Source organism: Eumetopias jubatus, unplaced genomic scaffold (genome assembly GCF_037043125.1).
Source record: "Eumetopias jubatus isolate StellerSeaLion01/CBP00866 unplaced genomic scaffold, mEumJub1_p1.0 scaffold_10, whole genome shotgun sequence".
Classification (NCBI taxonomy): Eukaryota; Metazoa; Chordata; class Mammalia; order Carnivora; family Otariidae; genus Eumetopias; species Eumetopias jubatus.
The window spans coordinates 7,340,395-7,363,975 of NW_028274816.1; positions in this window are offsets into that span (position 1 = coordinate 7,340,395).

A 23,581-nucleotide genomic window follows, 5' to 3' on the forward strand; every position below is an offset into this window, starting at 1 on the left:
TGGGCAAGGATCTCCAAGCACATTACATATTTTGAATCTCCCCAAAGCCCTACGAGGTAGGCATTTATTGCTTCCACTTTTAAAGGAGAAACTGAAGGTCATAGAAGCACTTTTATCATAAAAGCACATAAAAGGACAAGGTGCCTTGCCTAAAAGCACACATCCAGGGGCAAATGTAGGATTCGAACCCAGATCTGTTTTACTATTTATGTTGTGGATCATATGGCTGTAAGAACAGATAATCTCTCAAATCACCATAAACTAACATGGTAAACCACAGGAAGGATGGAGGTGACAGCAAAGGGCAAAGGCGGGGGGTGAGCTAGACCTCAGAAGGTTTCTCCCCCGGCTCCCTGGGACCATCTGGCCTGTGTGTCTATTTCTCTCTGCACATCAGTTTCATCCTTCTTTCCTTTCAAACACTTTGTCATTGGGCTTGCCTGTGGTCCTGTTTTGGTCCTTCCCCAACACGGTTTAATAGACTGGATCCCACTCCCCAGGAGGAAGGATCCGATGGGCCCAGCTTGGGTCAGATGTGGCCACTAGTCCAGCTGGTTGTTTCAAGGGAAGGCATGGGGCGGGGAAGCAGGGGGAGGGGGGGTCCAGCCCCAGGCAGAACAGGTGTTCTCTGAGCAGGTGGCCCCCATGTTGTATAGGAAAACCCGAGGCTCTGAGAAGCAATCACCCAGCTCATGATGAACCTGGAATGAAACTGCTTAGCTGGGTTTTGAGCCAGGCAGACGTGGGTGGAACTCTTGGCCCCACTGTGTAAACTCGGGCACGTCCCTGAGCCCCCAAAGCCTTGGTTTTCTCAATTGTAAAATGTAGAAAGTGTAACCCGTCTCATAGGATTGTTGTGAAGAGTAGATAATGTCTAGCTCCTGGCACACCACAGACCTTTAGTGTTAACATCAAGCATCCCTACGTATAGGAAGGCACCTTTGTTGCTCTTTCTTTTCCAGAATAGGTACATTGACCATAATATTAAAACAGGAGAGGACAGATAAGTGCTGATTCCCTATGTCTTGTAATTCTTACTTCTGGAGTCTATCGTTAACCTCTGGTTGACCTCAGACTGGTTATTTGAATGCTACACGGCCTCAGGTTTCTCATCTGCAAAATGGGCACAATAATTTCCCCACCACCCCCTATAATCTCCAACAGTGGGGCAGAGGTTCTGGTGGGCCCAGGGATATACAAGAAAGAACTTCAGGGGAATCATTCAACAGATTTTTTTTTTTTTTTTTAAGATATCTGAATAGAGTTGAAAACTCCTATGCTCCAAGGATCAGGAAAAACCTTCAGAAAACTGGGTATCTCATTTCCTTTATAGAAGCCCGGTATTGCCAGATATTCTGATTTTTAAGGAGAAATTAGAAGGGAAATCCTCAATTTCTTTAAGAAGTACTTAAGGATCTGATAATTTTTAAAAAATCATTTAAGAGTTGAATTTGTATTCATATGAAAAATCAGCATGGGGGTCACATAAGGCACACTCCGGGGCTGCCCGTTGGAGACCCCTTCTCAGAGGCAGGCAGGGCGGTTTGGGGGGCCTTACGGTGAAAGCTGTCCCCTACTCAAGCTCGGGTCCAAGCCTCTGGCCAGGCTACAGATACCACCTCCCCCCCCCCAGCCTCCTCCCCCCCCTGGGGCCAGGGATGACTTCAGCTGGAAGACAAAGGGGCCTTCATGTTCAAAGGCCGGCAAGACGGTTCATCCTCAGCCCTCCACAAACAAACAGGGCGGCTTTGATCTGGGTGGGGGTGGAGGCAGCAGCTCCAATTAGGAGATCAGCCCGTGTCTGGGCTAAAGAATGTTTGTAATAAAATAAAAGATCTAAGTGGTGGTAATGAAGGATAATAGAAAAATGGTGTCACTCAGGATTTCCCCTGAGCTGTCCCATTTGACGGGGATTAACTGACTGGTGGGGCGGGGGGGGGGGGGGACGACGGTCCGCAAGCCTCTCCGGCCTTCGCCCTCAACCCCACTCGGGGTGCACACCGAAGGGCCACCCGGAGAGACAGCATGACCATATTTTCGGAAGCATGCCCTTCTTCACCTTTGCAGACATTGCCACTGTCGCCCAGGGGTGACCACCCTCCTTCATTCAAGACATGTGAGTCAAGACCTTCCCCAGTGACCTTCCTATGGGGAAGGAGCCCCTGCTGTCCTGGCCTTTGTACCTCTTACCCTGCTGTGGGTTGCTTCACTCTCTGGAGCCTGATCTATGGAGTTTGGTCCTGTGAGATAGCCGGCCTAGACGATTTCTTGCTGGAAATTTTGTTCCTTGAGGGCAGAGGCGCTTGCAGATTGGGGATGGCAGTTCTTCCTTAGGGTTGCTGTCCACCACACTCAGAAGGGAGAAAGGCGCATGGAAAAGAGTGAGCTAAGGTCAATGGTTTGATATGTGAGCTCATACAGACAGAGGCACAGGGTTGGTATCTCCAGCCTTTACGTTCGTCATCAGGGCTGCTTGGTATGGTTGTTCAGATTGTGCACTGCCCAACCCTACGGGATGCCGTTTATAGTTTAGGGAGTAACTATTTCCATAATTCCCTTTTTCTTCATGATAACGCTCAAGGCAGTCATTTTGTCTCAAATGAGGAAATTGAGGCTCAGAAGCTTGCACTCTCTAGGCAAGATGAGTAAGATGGGAATGTGGGTCCCGCTGGCCCATGAAGCCCCTGTTTTCCCACATCAGGATAGGACACTGAAGGTGAGAGCCTGGAACAGGTATTCTGTAGGCGCTTTCCTAGGGCTTTGTCTTTATGAACTCCTTGAATCCTTACGCATCCTGATGAGGTGGTAGAGTGATTATCATCTCCATTTTACAAATGAGGAAGCTGAGGCAGAGGGTGGACTGGAAGTAGCTTGCTCAAGGACATTTAGTAAGCAGAGTTGTGGGTATTTGGTGTGTGTGTGTGTGTGTGTGTGTGTGTGTGTGTGTGTGGTTGTTTTTGTTTCTTTTTTTTTTTTTTTGAGAGAGAGAGTGAGCGAGAGAGCGAGCGAGCGTGAGTGAGCAGGGGGGGCGGGCAGAGGGAGAGGGAGAGAGGATCCCAAGTGGGCTCCGTGCTGAGCCGCGGGGCTCGATCCCATGACCCTGAGATCATGACCTGAGCCAAATTAAGAGTCGGACGCTTAACTGACTGAGCCACCCAGGCGCCCCAGAGCTGTGGGTATTTGAAGGCAAGGAGCTGGCTGCTCAAAGTCCATGATATTGTCTGCTGTACTATCTTTTCATCATCATTGTCCCATTTCTGGTTACTTGTGGTTTCTTTCCCCTTCTAAATTGGTGGTTCCATTCATCTGAGAAAGCCTGGGGGGAGAATATTAATTCCGTCCCTGACCACGCTGGTCCTCGGCACGTGGCTGGGATCCCGGGGCAGAAATTTCCTGGGGTGATGGGGTCTTCCTCCTTCTTGGCACCCACATCACCCAGCACACCTCTCCCTGCTCTATGCTGAGGCAGCAGAAATCACCCCCGCTCTCCTTCCTCCCTGCAAGGGGGTCCTGCTTCTCGGGAAACTGCCCGAGGACAGTCTGGATTTGTCTTCCGGGTAGAAAAGAGAGAGCAGTTCTTTCCTTCACATGGAATTCCTTTAGCTTTTACTTTATTTTTTTCTGTTGCTAATTAGTAGTTTCTACCAATTTGGTATGATTTGACATTGGTTGCTTCTGAATGACCAGTGAGTAGATGTCAGGGAGACATTAGCCTGGTTCCTGTGGATTCAGTGACTTTTTAAGAAGACAGGGAGGCTCCCAGCCTCCTCGTGGTTCCAAGCCAGAGGGACCCAAGGCAGGTAGCTCTAATGCTGTGACTTGGAGTTAGCTCCTGAAACGGAGGAGGTCACCAAGCCTGCAAGGTCGAGCCAGTTCCCCTCTGAGCAAGGACAAGCAAATCCAGAATACCACTCTGGAGGCCCCTTTAGAGCCCCCCCATGTGTATTTTTCTCCTCACTGGCCACAGACTTGAAATCCATCAAGCTTTTGAAACTTTTGAGTTTGAGTCACGAAGTCATACCTCTGTCCCACTAATGGGCCAACCCCATTGCCAAATACAAATCCCAGTGGGGCCCAAAGCACATTGCAGAGGGTCCCTGCCCTTTGTAGAATTCTGGGGGGCTTAAGGCTCCTTTGTTGGCAAAGGTCCACTGGCATTCCCATCCCCCTTAGGGAGGGCGATCTGCTTTATTCAGTCTGCTGATTCAAGGGTTAATCTCATCCAGAAACACCTTCACAGACACACCCTGGATAACGTTTGACCAAACGTCTAGGCGTTCTGTGGCTGAGTCAAACTGACATAAAATTCACCATCGCCACATCCCACAGAAACCAAGTCCTTGAAGAAGAGGTGGAGATCTGCCCCTCTGCCCTCTGGCTTGGCATCCTGGGGGGGAAGGTTTGTGCCTTTGAAAGACATGTGCCACTCTCCAGGCCACGGTAGGGGTTTTCCAGGGTAAATCTGACTCTACTCCAGTCTCCCCATCCTGGCTGATGAGCCCTCGGTACCCCCTAAACTGCACATCCACACACACCGCTCAGGCCTACCACCTCCAAATTTCCTCCCTTATTGTCACAACCAATCCTGGGTCCCAGCTACTTGTACTTCCTGGCTGGCCCCGGCTCACCCAGGCTGCTGGGGTGGGTGGCCTTCAAAATGCTCGCCTTTGCCAAAGACCCGTCGCGTGAGAGTGCTTTGTGGGTGTGGGACAGACAGGGGTGGGCTGTGCACACAAAGGGGGATGTGAGTATGCGTGACTCCTACAAAGCAACCCCAGGCAGTGGACATGGGATTGTGGGGCAGGGGCAAGGGAGCTGGGCACGGGCCAGGCAGGGTGGGCTAGCTGAAGAATAAAACCGATTCCTCCGGATCCTCATTGGGGAGCCAGCCTTGCACCTGCTTCGGACACAACCCACTTCCATGCACACATGGCCGGGAGGCTTGCACAGGGGCTGCTCTCTCTGCTCCCAGCTCTCCTGGGAGGGGCGAGTGGCTGTGAAAGCTCACCCGGGGTCCTCCTGCCGGTTGGTGCCCTGTCCCAAGGCGAAGCCAGGGCCCAGCTCCCTAGCTGTGTGCCCCCCACTGGTGCACAGCCCTTTGGGGCAGACTTTCTCCCATCTGTACGGGAAAGGGTGTGTCAGGTTGGAGGCCTGCCACAGATCAGTCTTCCCGGCCAACATCTGCCCCCTGGCCTTGGCAAAACTCGAAAAGTAAGGACAATGCCGTGGGTTGTTCATAGATCTAAATGCATTCTGTTTAATGGGCTTTCCTTTCTTCTGAGATGATGTCCTTCTTCTTTTTGATATTTAAATGCCTTTTTAAAAATCCAATGCTAGCCCCTGAGTGTGTGGGCACGTGTGCACGGGCACGTTAGTTTACATGCTTATATATATATTAAAAAAAAAAAAAAAGGCAGGGTGTGTCAAAGGATGGTCGGAGAATGCCCGGGGGTCCCTAAGACACTTTCGGGGGGTCTATGAGGTCAGGGCTATTTTCATAATAATACTGAGATGTTATGTGCCCTTTCCACACCAGAGGTACAAGAGTAAGGATGGGTAGACCTGCTAACGTTGGAGCACAACGATGCACTCACAGTTAAGACAAAACACAGAAAGAGACCAGATCACCGAGGAATGTTCTGGAAGCAGGAAAATCTATTCATGCGTTGATTTCTTCACCCTTGATATAGCCAATTCAATATCTTCGGCCACCAAACGCATCCAGCCTTTCTCCTGCAGACTGAAACACAACAGTTGTCTTAAGGAGAAGTATTTGGGTAGTAGTTTGAGTTCTCTGAGCTGACCTCACTGAACACCACTTTTACTTTGGGGGAAAAAAACACAACTCACAGAGAAATTATGGTTCATCAGACTTGAGGGCCGGCAGACATTTCCTTGCGAATGAATGAATGACTGAAACATGCCTGCCGTGTCAAGGAAAATAATGGGGTGTGTGTGTTGCCAATGATAAAATCCAAGCTTTCAAGATACTGGCAATAGCTACCTGGAACAGAATGAGTGTCCCATAAACGCCATCCTTCCCTTTCCCTCCCAGCCCTGTCTCCCTCCTTCCTTCCCTCTCTTCTTGTTGGAGATTAGCTCCTCGGCCCTGGACGGCAGGCCTCTGAGGAGGTCGCGGGAGCTGGGGGAGGAGGTGTCAGTTAGGGCACAGGGTCAACTGCTAGAAGAATCGTGCCCCTGGACACGCCAGGTGACCCCCTACCCGAGCTGACCACCCGCCTCCTTCTCCCGTGTTACCTGGGAAACACTGACAGACTTTACAGAGGGAAGAAGTTAAGCAAACTTGTAACGCACAGTTGGAGAGAACAGACAGAAGGAACAGGGACCAGGCTGCGTATATGTACTAGCCTAAGCTCACGCGGTATTCCCAGCTAAAGGAAGCTCATCCAAAGAGGGGTTATTCTCTCCCTTTTCATTTATACATCACTCGAGATCCTTGTGGCGGTAGGGGCAAAAATCCCACTCCAGTCGTCTGCTTACACAACAAAGGGGGAATTCATTGGCTTCTACACTAAACGATTTCATGTTTTTAAGGTAGGTCACTTTCAACACCCCCCTCCTAGTACCAATTTCTGTATCACTTGAGGTGGCTTGAGGACAGGTGGCTGCCCCAGGCTCTGATTCACCTGAGCTATTTGGAATTCACCTGAGCTATTGGAATATACCCGGGGTAGCTCAGAGGACTGGAGAAAGGGCTGAAGAACTGGATCTGGAGGTTATATCTCAGAGGATGTCAGAACAAGGGATCTGTCTCCTGATGCTTTGGTTGCAGCCAACTTCAACCCCCTAAGTTCAAGGGCCAGATCTGGGGAAAGAAATTCGGATTGCGTGCTTGACCCTGTCTGATACCAGGAAAAAGATGGGGCCAAGAGGGGGACTTCTGCCTGATAGACAAAAACCTCACTATCATACCTTCAACCTCCCCGTGGACGGACACTGTCATTACCCGTGTTTATTTAATGGATTGGTTACGGCTTTTATTCTCAAGTTTTAACTTACAGATATGTGTGTAGACCTTATTGGTGGCATCTTTCTAATGGGAGGCAGGACATACAGTAGTGAGAAAATCTTGGCCTAACATCTAGTAATGATATAACCTTGGGCAAGTTATTTACGTTCTCGGAGATTCCATTTCTTCATCTTTAAAATGGGAATACAGATTCCTCGCTGTTGAGATGAGGAAAGAGATAAAGCATGAAAGGATCTTGAGGTAGAGTGGCATTCAGTTTATCCCCGAATGGTGATAAGTGGTGGTGACGTTTATCACTGTCGCTTCTCTCCCTCTCTACTCTCTTAGGGTGGGTTCCCAGAAGCAGCTCCAAAGAGGAGGGAATGCGCTGGACGTGGGAAAGTGGGGCTGGGAAGGGAAAGTGTCAGTTCCTCAGGCAAGGATGTGATATCAGGGATGTGGTATCCAGCAAGGATGGGGTATAAAGCGAGGATGGGATATCAAGAAGGATGGAGTGGTGAGCAAGGGTGGGACATCAAGGATGTGCTAGGATGGGCTAGCAAGGATGGGCTATCGAGCAAAGGGTCATGTGGGCTCCCTGCCACGTGGGTGCTCTGGAGATGCACGAGTCATGGCTCAGAGTGGCAGAGAAGCAAGAGAACTGGGAGAGTGACTTCCTCACTCTGCTGGGCACTGGCTGAGTTCTCCAGTCACTTGAAGGGAGCTTGCCAGCCATGAGATACGGGTGCTGGCTATTGGGAACCAGAGCACATCAGGGGTCGGGTAGAGGGGTCCGAAGACATGCGGGCAAACCCTCTGTCCTCAGCAGGCTCTTTCATATTCGCACAGGAGACTTGAAGCTGGAAATGATTTTAACGGTGGGGCCAGGGTTAGAGAAGGCACAGGGAGGGGGCCCGGCATCTTCTGTTCTCTGGGTCAGAGCTCACCCACTCTGGCTCCAGGGTGCTCCTTTTGGAGCCGCCAATTTGCAAAGCACTTCTGAATAGGAGAATCAATGTGCTCAGCTCAAAAGCTGGGAGTGGTTATTTGAAATCCCAGCCTGAGGAATGAGGATTTTGACCCAGAGGCCCTTTGCACTGTGGCATTTCACCGGCGGGCTCTAAGCTGGGCCAGGTTGCATATATGTACTAGCCTAAGCTCACACGGTATTCCCAATGCCTGCATTTTGAGGGTGTAGAGGCAGGCGGGAGTTTCACAAGGTGGTAAAAGGCCTCCTGCTCTGGTGTCCTCCCAGTGCCTCCTAAGCACCTACCAGGCACCAGGCACTGGCCTCAGCACTGGGAAGACCTCAGGCCTCACAGATTGACTGATGACTCCAGCTGCTGCTCAGCATCGGAAAAGACAGGCAGACCGTGCGTGCTGGAGTGCTGAGAAAAAGAGATGCCACTTCCCACCTGGAGATCGGGGAAGGCCTCAGGGAAGGGGCAGATTCTGAGCCCACCTAGAAAGGATCTGGACTTACCGTATCGGGAAAGGGAAATCAAAACGGCCCGAGTTAGCCATGGGCCTAGAAGAATGTTTTGGAATATTCTAGAATATTCTAGAATGTTTTAATATTTATTGAGAAACATTCATATGGCACTTACTATGTACTAGGACGAGTTCAAGAGTTTTCATATTTGTAAAGAGTATGAAGATTCAAGGGATACTGGATACTGGGGATTTGGGCTGCCTTGCATCTGACCCTATCCTCTTTAGGAGTCATATGTCCATTCTTTCTTCTCTAACGGCTAGGGTGTGGCTGGGCCAATGGGATGCTTCCTTCTTCAAAGAAGCAGGGGGAGCCAAAGATTCCCACTCTGTAAAGCAGTGGCCTGAGGATCCAGTGCCCAGAGTCCAGGGGGGCCAGGGGTGGTCTGTCCCTCAGCTATGCCTCTTCTGGCACTGGTCCCAGCTGCCTGACAATACTTGCTTTCTGTCCATTTTCTCAGTCTGATTTTACAGCTACCCATGCATCCCTTTTCTGTTAGGATTGGTCATGGTTAGATTCTGTTTTAGCGCTCAGAGTCTGAGGAAGGTCTTGAGCGCCAGGCTAAGCATTTGTGACTTTATCCTTTAGGCCAGTGGTTCTAAATCGGGGATGAGCTTCCGAATCACCCGATGTATTCGTTAGCTGTTGCTGTGGTAGTGTTGCATAGCAAGTGATCCCGTGTGGCATACAACAACAAAGATTTATTTTTCTCACTACAGCTCTAAAAACCAGCTGGGATGACTCGGATGCGTTTGACTAGAATTGGCTGAGCCGGGCCGGGGATTGAGTTCATATCCGTTCTGTATGTCTCTCCTTTGGGGACCCAGGCTGAAAGGCTAGCTGGGGCAAACTCTTTCATGGTGGATCGTAGAAGTGTGAGGAGGAGGAGTGGAAAGATGAAATGTCTCTGAAGGCCATGGCGTGCAACTGGCACTGTGTCAGCCCTGCCCATATTCAATTGGGCAAAATAAATCACACGGCCAAGTCCAACTTCCTGGGTATGGGAGAGCCTCCTCTGCTCACCATGAATCGTGTGAAAGTGGACAGGGAAGAACTGGGGACAAATCATTTCATCTACCACACCAGGAGCGTTTTCCTAGTCTGAAGCCCTGATTCCAAGACTTTGAGTAGAATATTTGGAAAATAAAGCTGTGCTAGTCCTCATGTGCACTCCCAGGGGACAAGTCCTCCCGCTCGGGACAATGAGAGGCCGTGGAAGGCTTTGAGCCGAAGCAGGACATCATTAGTCCTGCACTTAGAAAACAGCTTTGAGCGACCGATGGACGTGGAGGCCTAGAGATCAGTCAGGGAGCATCTGGTTGCAAACTGAACCAGAAGAGATCATGAAAGCTTAAGCCTGGTGTTCGGGTCCCTCTGCTGTGTCACAAGCCACCACAAAACTCAGTGGCTCAACACAGCCACCATTTAAATGCTCTCTTGTGATTTGGGGGGATGACTGGGCTCCGTGGGGTAGTTCTGCTCTGTGTGATGGCAACAGGGACCTCAGTTACCTGGGGACTCTCTTATTTTAGACATCCAAAATGGCAGTTGTCGCTGGCTCGCCGCTAGAAGCTCAGCTAGGGCTGTTTACAGGCACATGTACATGACCTCTCTGTGTGGCTTGCGCTTCCAGCATTGCAGCCGGGTTCTGAGAAGGAATGTTCCAGAAGCAAACATTCTAAGTGGGAGAAAACAGAAGCTGTTCATCCTCTTAAAGGCCCAGCCCTTGTACAGAATCTTCCACCAGACTCTGTTGGTTCCATGGTCACAGACCAGCTCAGACTCAGCAGGAAAAATAAGTAGTCTGCTTCATAGGGAGAGGGACAGGTAAGCCATCTTCAATCAATCACACCTAGGCAGTGGCGGTGTGGAGGGAGGGGATGCAGATGGAAGAGACATTTAGGAAGAATTGTCAGGACTTGGCACCTTTTTGGTCATGGAAGGAAGAACTGAGATGCCCAGAAAGCCTTGCCTTGAGGGCTTGTCAGGGTGGCCTCTGCAAACCCTGGAGTCAGCTCTGGGGTTCTCACATGGAGTGGCCCCACTGTCATGTATTAAATGTGTTCCCCGGGAGGGGAAGGCGATTGGTGTCTTCACCTGGGACACCTCCAATGACTCTGGCAGGTACCCGTTAGTCAGATGAGCTGGGCTTCTCACAGGACACGGGACAGGTAAGTTTGGAGAGCGCAGAGGGGGGAAAAGAAATGCTGGATGCTTCTGGAGGAGGAGAGTTGCGGAAGCCAGGGGAGGATGGAGCATGAGCAGGTCTGGGAGACGGAAGGAGAATGGCTTGTCATTATCCTGAAGAACGAAGACCTTGCAGATACCGCCAGGGATGGAATGGTTTCCCCTCAAGGGCAGCACTGGCCTCTTCCCAGTGGTGCCCACTGATCCAGGGGGCCAGTCCTGATGGCAGCGCCCCCGTCACTTGGAGGCCCAGCTCCATCTGGAGAAGGACATCTTATGGTTCTCCTCACTAGGAGAAAATCCAAAAATCCTCTTTCTGAACATTGAAACGAAGCTTTGGAGGGCAGCCTGGGTCAGAGTATGATACAGATTTTTCTTTTCTTTTTCATCCTCTCGCTCCCTCACCAAGCCAGCTTTCCTTCAGATCTGTGGCTTCTGGTCTCCATGTCACCTGTGTCTCCAAGGACCGTTGCTAACTTGCTCCTCAGATTGTTCAGTCTCTCAGTCCTGTGTCCCTACTATCTCCCATTTCCCTTTCCCAGGGATCAATTTTAAGGGGTCAATTCTACGCATTTGAAGACGTCTCCAAAGACAAGGCTCCGTTCTGGACATGGGAGGAAGTGGCCCAGGCAGGAGCCGGGAGACAGCAGTGCCTACTCATGGTCAGTCTTTCTCCTCCTCGTATCAGGCGCACAGGGAATAGATAGAAGGAACACTAGGGAGGCAGACACTCCTAGACCGAGTCCCAGGACCACCACTTAGAGATGACACGACCTTGGGCAAGTTCCTGTACAGATTTGAGACTCACTTTTCCCATCCATAAAGTGGGGGCAATACTTCTTTGACAGGCCCTGAGTTTTGCACACTGGAGGGTGGAGTTATAAGGACATTCTGCTTTCCTCAAGTGAGATAATGACTCCTGTCTCCCCGTTTCCTTTGGGGGACTTGTTCCTTCCCAACCAATATTGTGGTGGGGGTGGGGCTGGAGCTGCCAATCAACTCATCGAGCCACAGGGTTGGGCATCTGACTCAGGCGGGACCGACCAAACTCCTGTAGTGATTGGTTCAGAAATGTGCACATGACCCATGCTGGACCAATCAGAGTCCCCCAGGATTTTTCTCTCCTGAGCTGGGAAGAATAGTTCTGTTTTCAGTCTCAACACAAGGTTGTTAGGTTATGAGTCTGAAGCTGCTCATGATCTGTCCTCCCAGTACCTGGGTTACATGAGCCCATAAAGTTCGTTTCTGCTTGGGCTAGTTTCCGGTGGGTCTTGCCACTGACATTTACAACCAAAAAGTGCTAAAGAAAACATTATTTTTTAGTGCTTTCATACTAATAATAATGATGATGATGATGAGAGCCCCTTTTATCACATGTGTCTTTGCTGGGCTCTGTGCCGTGTGTTTCTACACACTGGCTCACGATTCACCTTGGTCTGTGGTTATTTGTATGCGTGGTGACACTTTCCATGTACCTCATCTCCTTGAGATTGGTTCTGTCCCAACACCGTGCAAAGCACCCAGCCGGTGCCTGGCCCGCACGAGGTGTAGGGCAGCCTGATGCCAGCCCCACAGTGGGTCACCTTGGACTTAGCGTTCAGTGTGAGGTGAAGGGGGTGGTCAGTGTAGACAGTCTGTTACCACACAGATTCCACCTAGCCACAGGGGCTTGGTCCTCTGGCCAGAAGTTGTGTGGGGACTGATCCTCGGGAGGTGGCTGCCTAAAAGTGGGAAGGAGCCCGCTCCTGCTCATCCTGCAAACCCAAGTCTCAGTGCCTCCTTCCCTATTAATATGTTGACAGCTGGCTCCAGAATTCTTTCGGAACTGTCTTGTTTCACTGGGGCTGGAGGTGAGGCCTCCCCAGGGCTCCAGCTGGGGGTTCACATGGAGGCTGGCAGCTGGCTTGCCGGGGAAGAAGTGACACCGAGGCCAGCATGGAAGGACTAGCAGGAGCCCACCGTGGGGAGAGTGGGGAGCAGAACAGCAGGGAGAGGTCACAGCCTCAGGGGGCCGCCGGGGCCTCCATGGAACTGGCCCAATGGTAGCGCTCAAGGGGGCCCGGGTGGGAGGTGAGGGGGAGAGTGGGCACCCCTACACTGGCCCTCTGGATTTCAGCCCAGGTTGCTGACTTTTAAGAACAGAAAAACTGGCATTTTTATTGGCATTAACAACTTTTTCAAATTGGAATTATTATTTTTAAAAAAGATTTTATTTTATTTATTTGCCAGAGAGAGTGAGAGAGAGAGAGCGCACAAGCAGGGGGAGGTGCAGGCAGAGGGAAACGCAGGCTCCCCGCTGAGCAAGGAGCCCGATGCGGGGCTCCATCCCAGGACCGTAAGATCATGACCTGAGCTGAAGGCACACACTTAACTGACTGAGCCACCCAGGCGTCCCTAACTTGGAATTACTTTTACCCGGTGTTAGAGATATCCAGGATGTGACATGTGCATTAAAACACTAACTTGAATGGAAGGGGCACTGATTTTGAGAGGGCCCACAGCTCTCCTCGGTGTAAAACCTTGATTTATTGCTGTTTTGTTCCCATTGTTTCGGTTTTTTGTGAGGCCAAAGAACTTTTCACAAGTTTGCTAGTCCTCCGTATGTCCTCCTGGACCACCTGGGTGCCCGATAGATAGGGTGCTCTTACAAGGGCAGGTTCATGTTTAGGAGAGGGGCAGGAAGAAGAGGGGGCAGGGGCTCCCAGGCCCTGTTCTCAGCCCCTCCTTCCCCTCCACTTTTCTTGCTGGGGTCAGCTCCATTCTACCAGGGCCTGACCTGCCAGCCCTGGGTCCTGTGTTACGGCCAGGGTCCTCCCTGGAGACACCCATGGCAATGGATGGAGGAGCCTTGGCCCTTGCCCCTGGCCCCCCGCTCCGGGGAACAGCATCTGAGGATGGAGGGCAGTAGGGAGTGTGGGCTCCACCTCACTTTACACGGTGTGAGAGCTCTGTCACCTTGCACCTCTGTTGCAAACACAAAAAGTCAGCTGTGACGTGCAGCCTTGTGAGTTCTTGGAAGTTGGCCTGATGCCAGATGAAAGTGGGAGCCATGGAAGTCTCTATGCAGGAGGGAGGCCCGGCCCCTCCTGAGCGTGGTTCCTATGGTGGAGGGCTCATATGACCACAAGCATTAGTGATGGCCAATGCCTATGGAGAATCCACCCTGAGCCAGGCACTGCATACCATTTAACAGATGGAGAAAGTGAGGCCAAGGAGCTGGCCAAGGTCACCCAGTTGGTAGGTGAGGAAGGCAGAACCACCTCGGATAGCCTAGAACCCCTCTCCAATTATTTCTGGCATGTTCATTTCCTAGCTACACTCCCCATTTACAGATGAGAGAACTGAGGGCAGATATGGGAGACAGGAAGTGCTAATGTTCTGCGTGGTCTTTGTTTTTCTCTGGTACCCATGGAAGGCAGAAGATCTGGGCAAAGGAGGAACTTGTTTCTTCACCAGAAGCAAGATTTGTGCTGGGAAGAAGGATCTCGGGGGCAGGGAGGCGGGGGGGGGGGGGGGAACGCCAGGGTGGCTCAGTCGGTTAAGCGACTGCCTTCAGCTCAGGTCATGATCCCAGGGTCCTGGGATCGAGCCCCGCATTGGGCTCCCTGCTCCCGGCGGAGAGCCTGCTTTTCCGTCTCCCTCTGTCTGCCTCTCTGCCTACTTGTGCTATCTCCGTTAAATAACTAAATTAAAAATAAAATCGTTAAAAAAAAAAAAAGAAGCCTCTCAGGGGGAGGCCCCAGACTCAACCTTCCTTGGCTGAGCCCCAGGGCTTTACATATACCTTGATGAACACTTACTTGGTTGACATGTACAGTTGCACAGTTGATACACTGCACAACTCCAAGTGGTATGTGGCATAAACCTGGGTGACCCATCCTGAAGCCCATGAGACAGTGTACAGTGGTGGCCACATGTAAGGGCTTGGCTGGCAGGCAGTGGGGGATCGAGTCTCTTTAACTTGGTTGAGAAGCCCTGTTATTCTCCTTGAGCCCACTTCCTCATCCATAAAGTGGAAATGATCATCACAGTCTCTTCATTTCCGGGGTGTTTGTAAGGATGATGTGAGATAAAAAAATGCATAGAGCCCTTCACACGGGGCCTGGCAATTGTGGGGGACCCTGAAGCCGCAGGAACCAGGCTGGCACCCTCACCCTAATTTTTCCCTTTTGGAGAGAGCCCGGGGCCTGGTCTGAATGATTGCCTCCCCGCCAGTCACCCTCCTCACCCTCCCTGTCTCCAGTGCTGGGTTCCCCAGGCTGGGTGCCCACAGGCAGGCCTGTTTCATACTTTAACATGTTTTACAATTAGTTGCCAACTTCAAAAAAGGGGGAGATTTCACTTCGAAACCTGGCTTTCCAGGCTACTCTTGAAAAATCCAAAGATCTAGCAACTCTGGGCCCTTGGGTGGGAGCCGGTATTGAGCAGTAGCTGTACCTTTAGGCTGGGCCGATGGCCCTGGACCTCCCTGGCCCAAGCCCCTCCCTTAGACTTGCTGCCCTTCCCCTGGTGAACCTGTGAGCCCTGGTTCTATGGCGCCCCTGTGCTGTCCCCGTGACCTCTCAGAGCTTGGCTTGCTGTGCCAGCCGGTGCCAGGGCCTTCCTCTGTGTGATGGGTGTACCTCACTGGGGAGATTCTGCGCAGGCGCTCTCAAATGTGCCGGCCAGCGCTCACAAGCAAGCCTCTAGTGTCACCGTCCTGTGGACCTTCTCTTCCTCCCCCTGCCTCTGTCCTTCCTGCGAGGTGGCTGCATTGTTTTGGGACGCAAACATACACACGTTATTAGAACCCCAGATCAAAGGCGGCGTCCCACCGCCTGCCTCTCAATGGTCCCTTTGTGAAGACGGAAGCCAGCCGGTTGAGTCAGAACCCAGGGACAGAGGGAGGGGCTGGGGAGGGGGCGCCCAGCACAAAGACACTTGTCACCCAGAGAAGTCTGCAGATCGTGATGTTAAAAGAGGCGCCAGGTGGAGGATGTTCCCCCAGCCGCTGTGGGAAGATGCAAATTGGGGAGAAAACACTCATCCCTGTGGTTTCAGAGGGGAGGGACCACGGTGGCCCGTGCCCGAGCAGCAGTCTCCATCTGTCCCCCTGCCCCGGCTGGGAATGGAAGATGCTTGGAGCGATGGGGGGGCAGTGACCTCTTGGGCACAGTCAGAAGAAACAAAAATGATGTGGGAGGGGCCTGGAGGAGGCTAGGAGAGGCCGTGGGGGACAGTGTCGCCTCTGGTCAGATGGGTCCCTGTGCTGTCATTCCTGCCTATGGCAAGCATCTCTAAAGCCCCTACTGTGCGCCAGGCACGGTGTGGTGAGGCCGGCACAGACCTGACCGACTCAGGGCCAGGCCCCCGCACGTGGAGGGCGAGGTGCCGTGCTGTGACCGCCCTCAGGGATAGCTGGCGTCCTCCCGGTCGGTCGGTCCGACGTCCTAAGCGGCTCACACACATTGTCTCATTTATCTCTGGGGCTGGTTTGAACAAAGAAGTGCTTTGAGAGTTCAGATGCTGAGCCAGGAATCTGCCAGCTTGGGGGGGCGGTGCAGGCGGTGGTGAGCAGGTATGAGAAGGATTACCGAGAAGAGAAGGGGGTTCTCTGGGAGGGGAGCCCGTGAGGACCGAATGGAGGTCAAGAGGTCGAGGTGGTGCTGGATTCTAAGGAGACGCTTGCCAACCCCTAAACTTGGCAGGGCCCCAGGGCTTGATTCTGTTCTCCGTCTACACTCACTTCCCAGGGGATCGCATCCACTGTCAGGCTTTAAGTTCCGTCTACATGCTCATGATGCTCAGGTGTATCTCTGCAGACTGCAGCTTGCTTCTGAACCCTAGGCTCATGGATCCACCTGTCCACTTGACCTTGCTGCTTGGCTATGCAACAGGCCTCTCAAAGTAACGTGCTCAGACTGAGCCCGGGAGCTTCCCCGCTCTGCACACAGCTCCACTGCAGTCTCCCTCCTTCCCGTGGATCAGGTCAAAAACTCTGGCATCTTCCACAACTCCTCTTCCTCTCCCACCCCATGTCCACTGTGTTAGCTAACCTCATTGCCTCTGACTTCCAAATACGGTCACAGCTGACTTCTCACCTCCTTGGCTGCTATCACTTAAGGGTAAGCCACGATCATGTCACAACATTGCTGCAGTCACCTTGTTACTGGTCTCCTTGTTTCTGCCAGGTCTCCTGCTGCCACCCCCTAATCCACATTCTGCTCACAACACAGTAGCCCGGGCATTCCAGGTCACAGGTCTCTAATGACCCCCATTTCCCTAGAATAAAGCTGAAGCCCCTGGCAAGGCCCACAAGGCTCTCATGATGAACCTTGTCACCTTCCAACATCATTTCCTCCCCCTTGCACACCCTATTCCCATTCCCCCATGCTTCAGAGCCACAGTCCACCTTGCTCCCAAAACATTCTTATCACGTCCCTGCCTCAGGACCTTTGCACTCGCCCTTCCCTGCCTGGACCTGCTTTTCCTCTGGCTTCCCTATGCATCTCTATGGCTCCCTGCTTTGTTTCCAAGTCTTCACTCAAAGATTACCCTCTGACCCCTCTACCTAAAACTGCAACTCCTCCCTTGGTAATTCCTCTCCCTCTTTCCCACTTGATTTGCCCCCCATAGACATACCATCTATTTCACGGACTTATTTTTGTCTGTTTGGTTAACCTAAGAGCCTGGTATAAGTTAGGCCTTCAACAGATTTTTGTTGAATGACTTAATTAGTAAAAGAGAAACACCTTTATTTCTCGGGTCCCTTCTCCCTGACTTCTGTCCCTCCTTTTCCTCCGAATACTGCTACTTACTCAGTGACAAAGCAAGTCATAAACCCTAGCGGCTGCTGAGAATGCGTAACTTTCCTGAACTTTGAATGTGGTCTACAGACCAGTGGCAGCAGTCTCCTCTGGGAGCTTGTTAGAAATGCAGATTCTCGGGTCCCACCCAGGACTGCATTTTCACACCATCTCAGGGAATTCATATGTATGTTAAATTCCAAGGAACCCTCAGCTAGGCTATTTGACCCCAGCCCAGGAAAGGGGGACCAACGGTCTGTCAGGGACCCAAGGTCAGAACACACAGGCAGAAGCAACAAGGTTAGGAGCCGGGAATAGGCCATTTGAGGGACCGAGACAGTCTGTCCGCGTGTCTCTCTCCACCTGCTTTACCATCTCTGCTTTCCTCTGCTCCTAGTTCTGCTTCTTTTTTGCCTGTTCCTTAGCCCATGTGGACCCTAAGCAGCTGCTCCAGCCCCTGGAACGATGGAGCCCTTGGGTTTTGGAGACCACCAGCAAGCGGACCCCAGACCCTGGGCCTCTCTGTTCAAATCCTGCAAAGAGCTCCCGACTGGGCAGGCTCACGGGTCAGGCATCCAGCCAGCTGCGGCCAAGGAGAAAGGGGTCATGTGGTACTGCCTTGGCAGCAGGGCCTCCCTGAAGCTGTGCTCTGTGGGATGGAAGGAGAAGGTGGAGGTGATGGCAAAGGCAATGGGGGGGTGGGAGGGGGAAGGAGAAGGAGGGGGAGGAGACTGAGAGAGGAGAGAAGGCCAGTGAGGCAGGCAAATTGACCATGAACTTTCCTACAGTGATGCTCTTCCTTCTTGCCTCAAACTGTGGCCGTGGAGCCTCATGTGGAGTGGGTGTCCGATTGCTCAGGGGCCTGGAGGTGGACATATACATCCTGCGACATGCTAAGTGCACACCATAGATGCACGTGGGTACATGTATCTTTTCACACTGGCTCTGTCCTCACTGGCTTTCCTTCCTGCCATCCCCTTAGGTTAGGTCCCTGGATTAGGACTTGGAATCTCAGATTGGAAGGAACCTTAGAAGCCCTCTAGTCCGGCATTTTCCAAAGTGTGTGCCACGACCATTTGTTTGCACTCAAACTTCCTAAAATGGGTTCCCCAGGTCGGTGAGTTTGAGCAACACTGCTTAGGATGCCTTCCTCTTGAAGAATCACAAAGCTGAAGGTTCTGACAAGTCCTGCAGAAAGGGAACTTGTCACCCTTCAGCTAAGCCAGGGGCTGCCCAAAGTTTCCCACAGAACCCTTTCTTTCACATCATGATAGCATCTCACAGCTCTGGTGTTCTCCACGGAACCTGCTTTGGGAAATGCTGATTGGCTGCACCCTGCTTTCTATTATATGGACGTGCAGACCAAGTGTGGTGATTAGGGCCCAGGTCAATTGCATGTAACTGAAAAACCAAGGCTCAAGAAGGTGGAAGTTTCTTTCTCCCTTTTGTGATAGAAGTCTGGAAGTAGACAGACCTGCACCCTAGCTGGGAGGGCTTCAGAGATGCACAGGACAAGGGCCAAGAAGCAGGCATTGCAGGAGAGAGAGCAGGGTCTCACCAAGGAGCAGCATGATGAGGCCAGGCTGGCTCCCTCCCTCTCTCCTTCCCTCCGGGTAAGCCTGTGCTCTGATCTTGCTAGAATACCCCAAGGGCGCTTGGGTGGCTCAGTCCTCTGTCTTCTACTCAGATCATGATCCCAAAGTCCCGGGATCGAGCCCTGCATCAGGCTCCCTGCTCAGTGGGGAATCTGCTTCTCCCTCCGCCCCTCACCCTGTTCGTGCTGTCTCTCCCCTCCCTCAAATAAACAAAACAAAACAAAACGAAACGAAACAAAACACCCCGGACCTGGGAGAAGCTGGTGGCCCCAAAACTCAATTCAGTTCAACCAATACTTAGGCTCAAGCAGTGTAGCTGTCTTTGGGGCCTCTCCCGTAATATTTGAATAGAATGGCTTGGGGACCTCACCCCTTGTTCTAGGGGAAACCCAGCCTCTTCTACCTCATCTCTAAGCTCTGATCCTGGGACTGGTGCTCCTCCTGGCTGTATCCAGCTCCCATCTTTCTCGGCACACACACCCCCCCGCCCCCCCGCCACCCCGCGATGAACATTTCCACTGCCTGTGGCCTATTGCCCTATGATGACCTATGCTGGGCTCATTCCTTCATTCTGTCCTGTGCCACTAACCCACACACATGGTTAGGATTTTGCAGAGGTTGGGAGTAACAGAGGGCGATCCCACCCTACAGCTGAGCAGGTGACAACTGCCAATCACACATTAGACCTCACTGTCCTGAAAAGTGATTGACTGCCTCCCTCCTCACTGGATTGCCCCTTCTTAAGGCCCTGATTTAGTGTTCTTCTCCCATACTCTCTGGTCCCCTTGACACACGTCCCTTCCCTTTCCTGGTTGCCATCTCCAAAATTCCTGTGACTTTCTCATGCAGACTAGTTCAACTCTCCCTTCCTCACCCCGAACCGGGTTTCCAGGCCACTTAGCAAATGCCAAATCTCAGTGGGGGTTGCGGAATGAAGCAACCCAGGGACCAAGGGGGAACCAGCAGAATTGGACATTAATTTTCTCTTCAGTATATCCCAGAGCACATTCTTGGCAGGGGCCCACCCTCTCATGGACAACACACCCACACACGCCGGGTGGGTGGTGTCTGTGGGACTCAGCGGGCTCCTCTCAGTCTGTCTAGAGCACCTCCTGTGGGCAGTGCTGGGTACTGCATCTAGAGACGCCAGGCAAGACCCCCTCTTTTAAGGAGCCCAGACTCCAGGAGGAACATTGAGTGCCCTCATTATAAAATAAGGACTGCCAAGCCCAGAGGCAGGGGAGGGAAGCTGGGCTAATCTGAGTGGTCAGAGCTGTTCAGGCTGGGAAGTCAGGAGGGCTTTCTCTAGGAGGTGGCCTTTGAAGGGAGCCAGAGCTGACAGCTATAACCTGGGGCCAAGCGTGGGGGTGGCCAACCAGGGTGATGTGGTTTTTAAAAGAAAAAAAAAAAAAAAAAAAAAAAAAAAAAAAAAAAAACAAAACCCTGGCTCCACGTCTAACACATTTCACCTAAACCAGCCTTGCTAAATCTCAAGCCCCATGAAACCCGTTTCTGTTATAATCTCTCTCTCTTATCTCTTCCTTCCCATCCTTTCTCATTCTCCTCCCCCAAAGGATGGGAAATCTTCAAAGAAAAAGATGTGTCACTGTAAGTATTCAGCCCAAGAAGTGGGCCAGATAAATTATTAAAACACATAAAAAGACAGTGAGTCGTGGGGCGGGGAGCCGGCGCAGGCCGAATAGCCACCCCAGGGGGACGGTGGGCTGGTGGCGCCCAGGGAGCCCCTCCTCAGAGTCCTGGACAGGCTAAGGTTTCACCACAAGGCCCACCTCTCTGGTTTCTCGCCCCAGGGCCAGGTCGGTGGGGGCGGTGGTGTCACGATTCCAACGGAGGAGGCAGCAGCGAAGTCCCCGGCGCCTGCCCGGCTGGGAAGGGCCAGCCTGAAGGTGGAGGGGGGCCTTTGTGTCTGGGCTGGACATTTGGGATTTACTTCCCCCAAGACTCAAACTGGTAACTGCGGAGTTTTAGTTCTTGCTTTTATCTCTTTTTGAACTGCAAAAAGAAATTCCCAAGGGAAGAGGGGATACTTTTTTCTCATGAAAGAAGAAAGCCATGACCGGTTTAAGGAAGTAACCAACTTTTTGAGCACTGTGAGAAAGAACGCGCAGAGTTTTTGCTTTGATTTTGATGCACCCTGGCACCGGCGGGGCCTGGGGGGTGAGAGAGTCTGACAGCAGCCCCAACCGAATGCCATTTCCTTTGGAGGGGCTTGCAGGAGAGCTCCTGCCCTCAGAATCAGACACTCGAACCCCCCACTTCCCTCCTACTCCTGACTCCCGTTATGCTGCTCTGCTTTTTCGTTTTCCTACATCTTGGGCGGTGGCGGGCGGGGGAGGGGGTTCATTTTGGCAATATTGACATTTTGGGATGTGAGGTTGAGACTGTGTTGGGGCAGCCTCATGGAGTGAAAACAGCCTGGCCAGTTGGATCAACAGGCTTGGGTTCAGTTCCTCACCAGGTCACTGGCTCGCTGTGTGACTTTGGACAAGCGGCTTCAGCTCTCTGAGCCTGGTGGTTTCCTTTCTTTGTAAAGAACAAGTCCAGGCCTGCATCAGAGAGTGGTTGTGAGGGCTACCCATGACTTAGGATGATGGCTGGCTCGTAGCAGGTGCTGGGTAAACAAGTGCACTATAAAATGGACAGTAGCAATATTTTGGGGAGTCCCAGCACTCCTCAAATGAAACCAGCCTGCTAAAGGCATTAATATACCTGCTGATAAGATTAGCCTTCATTTTCACCAACAAGGGTGTGGGAAGCATGAAGTTTGGACGGTGGAAGTTAAGACATTCTTGAGACATTGTGGAGTAAGACATTGTAAGAGATTTATGACTCTGGAGGCCCCTGCAGTTCCCAACGCCCTTTTGAGACAGGTAGAGGGTCCGGAGCTGGCATGGCCAACACAGCAACCACCAGCCAGCCACACGTGGCTATTGATCTCTTGCAATGCGGCGAGTCTGGGTGGGGATGTGCTCTAAGTGTAAAATACACATCAGATTTCAAACAGTGCCAAACAAAGAATATAAAATATCTCATTATATGTTGAAATTATATTTTTGGCGTATCAGGTTAAATAAAATATATTATTAAAGTTAATCTCATCTGTTTCTTTTTACTTTTTTTCTATGTTGATGAGTGAGATGGCCTATTTTTTCTTTTAGCGTTCTTACAAGTTTCTAAAATTTTTTCTTTTTAATTTCTTTATTGAAGTATAATTAACATACAGTGCTATATTAGCTTCAGGTGTACAATACAGTGATTCAACCATTCTATTCATTACTCAGTGCTCATCGTGATAAGTGTTACTCTTATAATCCCTGTTTCTTTTTACTTAAAAAAATGTGGCTACTAGGAAGTTTAGCTTTACACATGTTGCTTACGTTATCTTTCTTGGGCAATGCCGCTCCAAGGAGCTGGCAAAATGGGGAGACTTGAGCCTCCATTTTACAGACCACAAAACTGAGGCTCACACAGAGAACTCACTCCCAGGGGCAGAGTCCGGCTCCTCACTCCTTAGCACAGGGTTTTCTTTTCCCACGCCCAGGCCGCCAGGTACCGGGTTGAACTTAACAGGCCCACGATGTCCCCAGCAGAGCAGGCATTCTCCCTGAGAACCACAAAGGTGGGGTGGAACCCCTTGATGTCGCCCTCCCCTCCGCAGAGACTTCCCCAGACAAAACAAACAAGCCCTTGGGTCTGGCGAGCTGCAGCAGGGAGCGGAAACCAGGGAAGATCAAAGACCCAGCGGTTACCCCCTTCCGGGCCGCGCGGCTGGCAGCGCGCCTCGACCCCGGGGAGGGCACCCACGGACCCGGCATGAGGCATCCGAGCGATTGGCTGGCAACTCGTGGCTGTCGGACACTTGGAGCCGCCAGCAGTGAGCTGGGCCAACAACCGGCTCGAGGCGCGGTGGGGGCTCCTCTTGGATCCTAAATCAAAACTTAGAGGGGCGGAGTGGGAGCACGGGGCGAGTAATAAGCGAACACTTTTCGCCAAAGTCAGGTCGTGGTAAGATCGGGAAGGGGCAGCGCAGCAGGCGCGCAGCCGACCTCAGCGCCCAAGCCGCGTCTCCTCCCCCGACCTCAGTCACATCACCTGTAAATTGGAGCCACTGAGTCCTGCCCGGCCCTCTTCGAGGAAAATAGAGCGGAGGGAAGGCACAATACTGTTAGCGAGGGCCGCGGTTGTTCTAAAGCAGACCGGACTCGGGAGGGTGTCTCGTCCAATACGCCCACTGGCCAGAGGCCCTTCCCCAACTCGGGTCCCCCGACCTGTCGGCCCCGCGGCCCCCAGCGCCCGGCTGAAGACCTCAGCCTGGAGGGGGGCGCTGCGTCGGCCCCACGGCGCCTGGCCCCGCCCCGCCGTCCCGCCCCGCCCTCCGCCCGCCCCCTCCCCGCCCCCTCCCGCCCCCTCCCGCCCCCTCCGCGGCCCGCCTCGCCTTTGATGCGCCGCGCCCGGCCAATGGGCGCGCGGGGAGGCGCGGGCCGCGGCGGCGGGCTGGGGGCTCGGCGCGCCCGGGCGTCAGTCGGGCCGC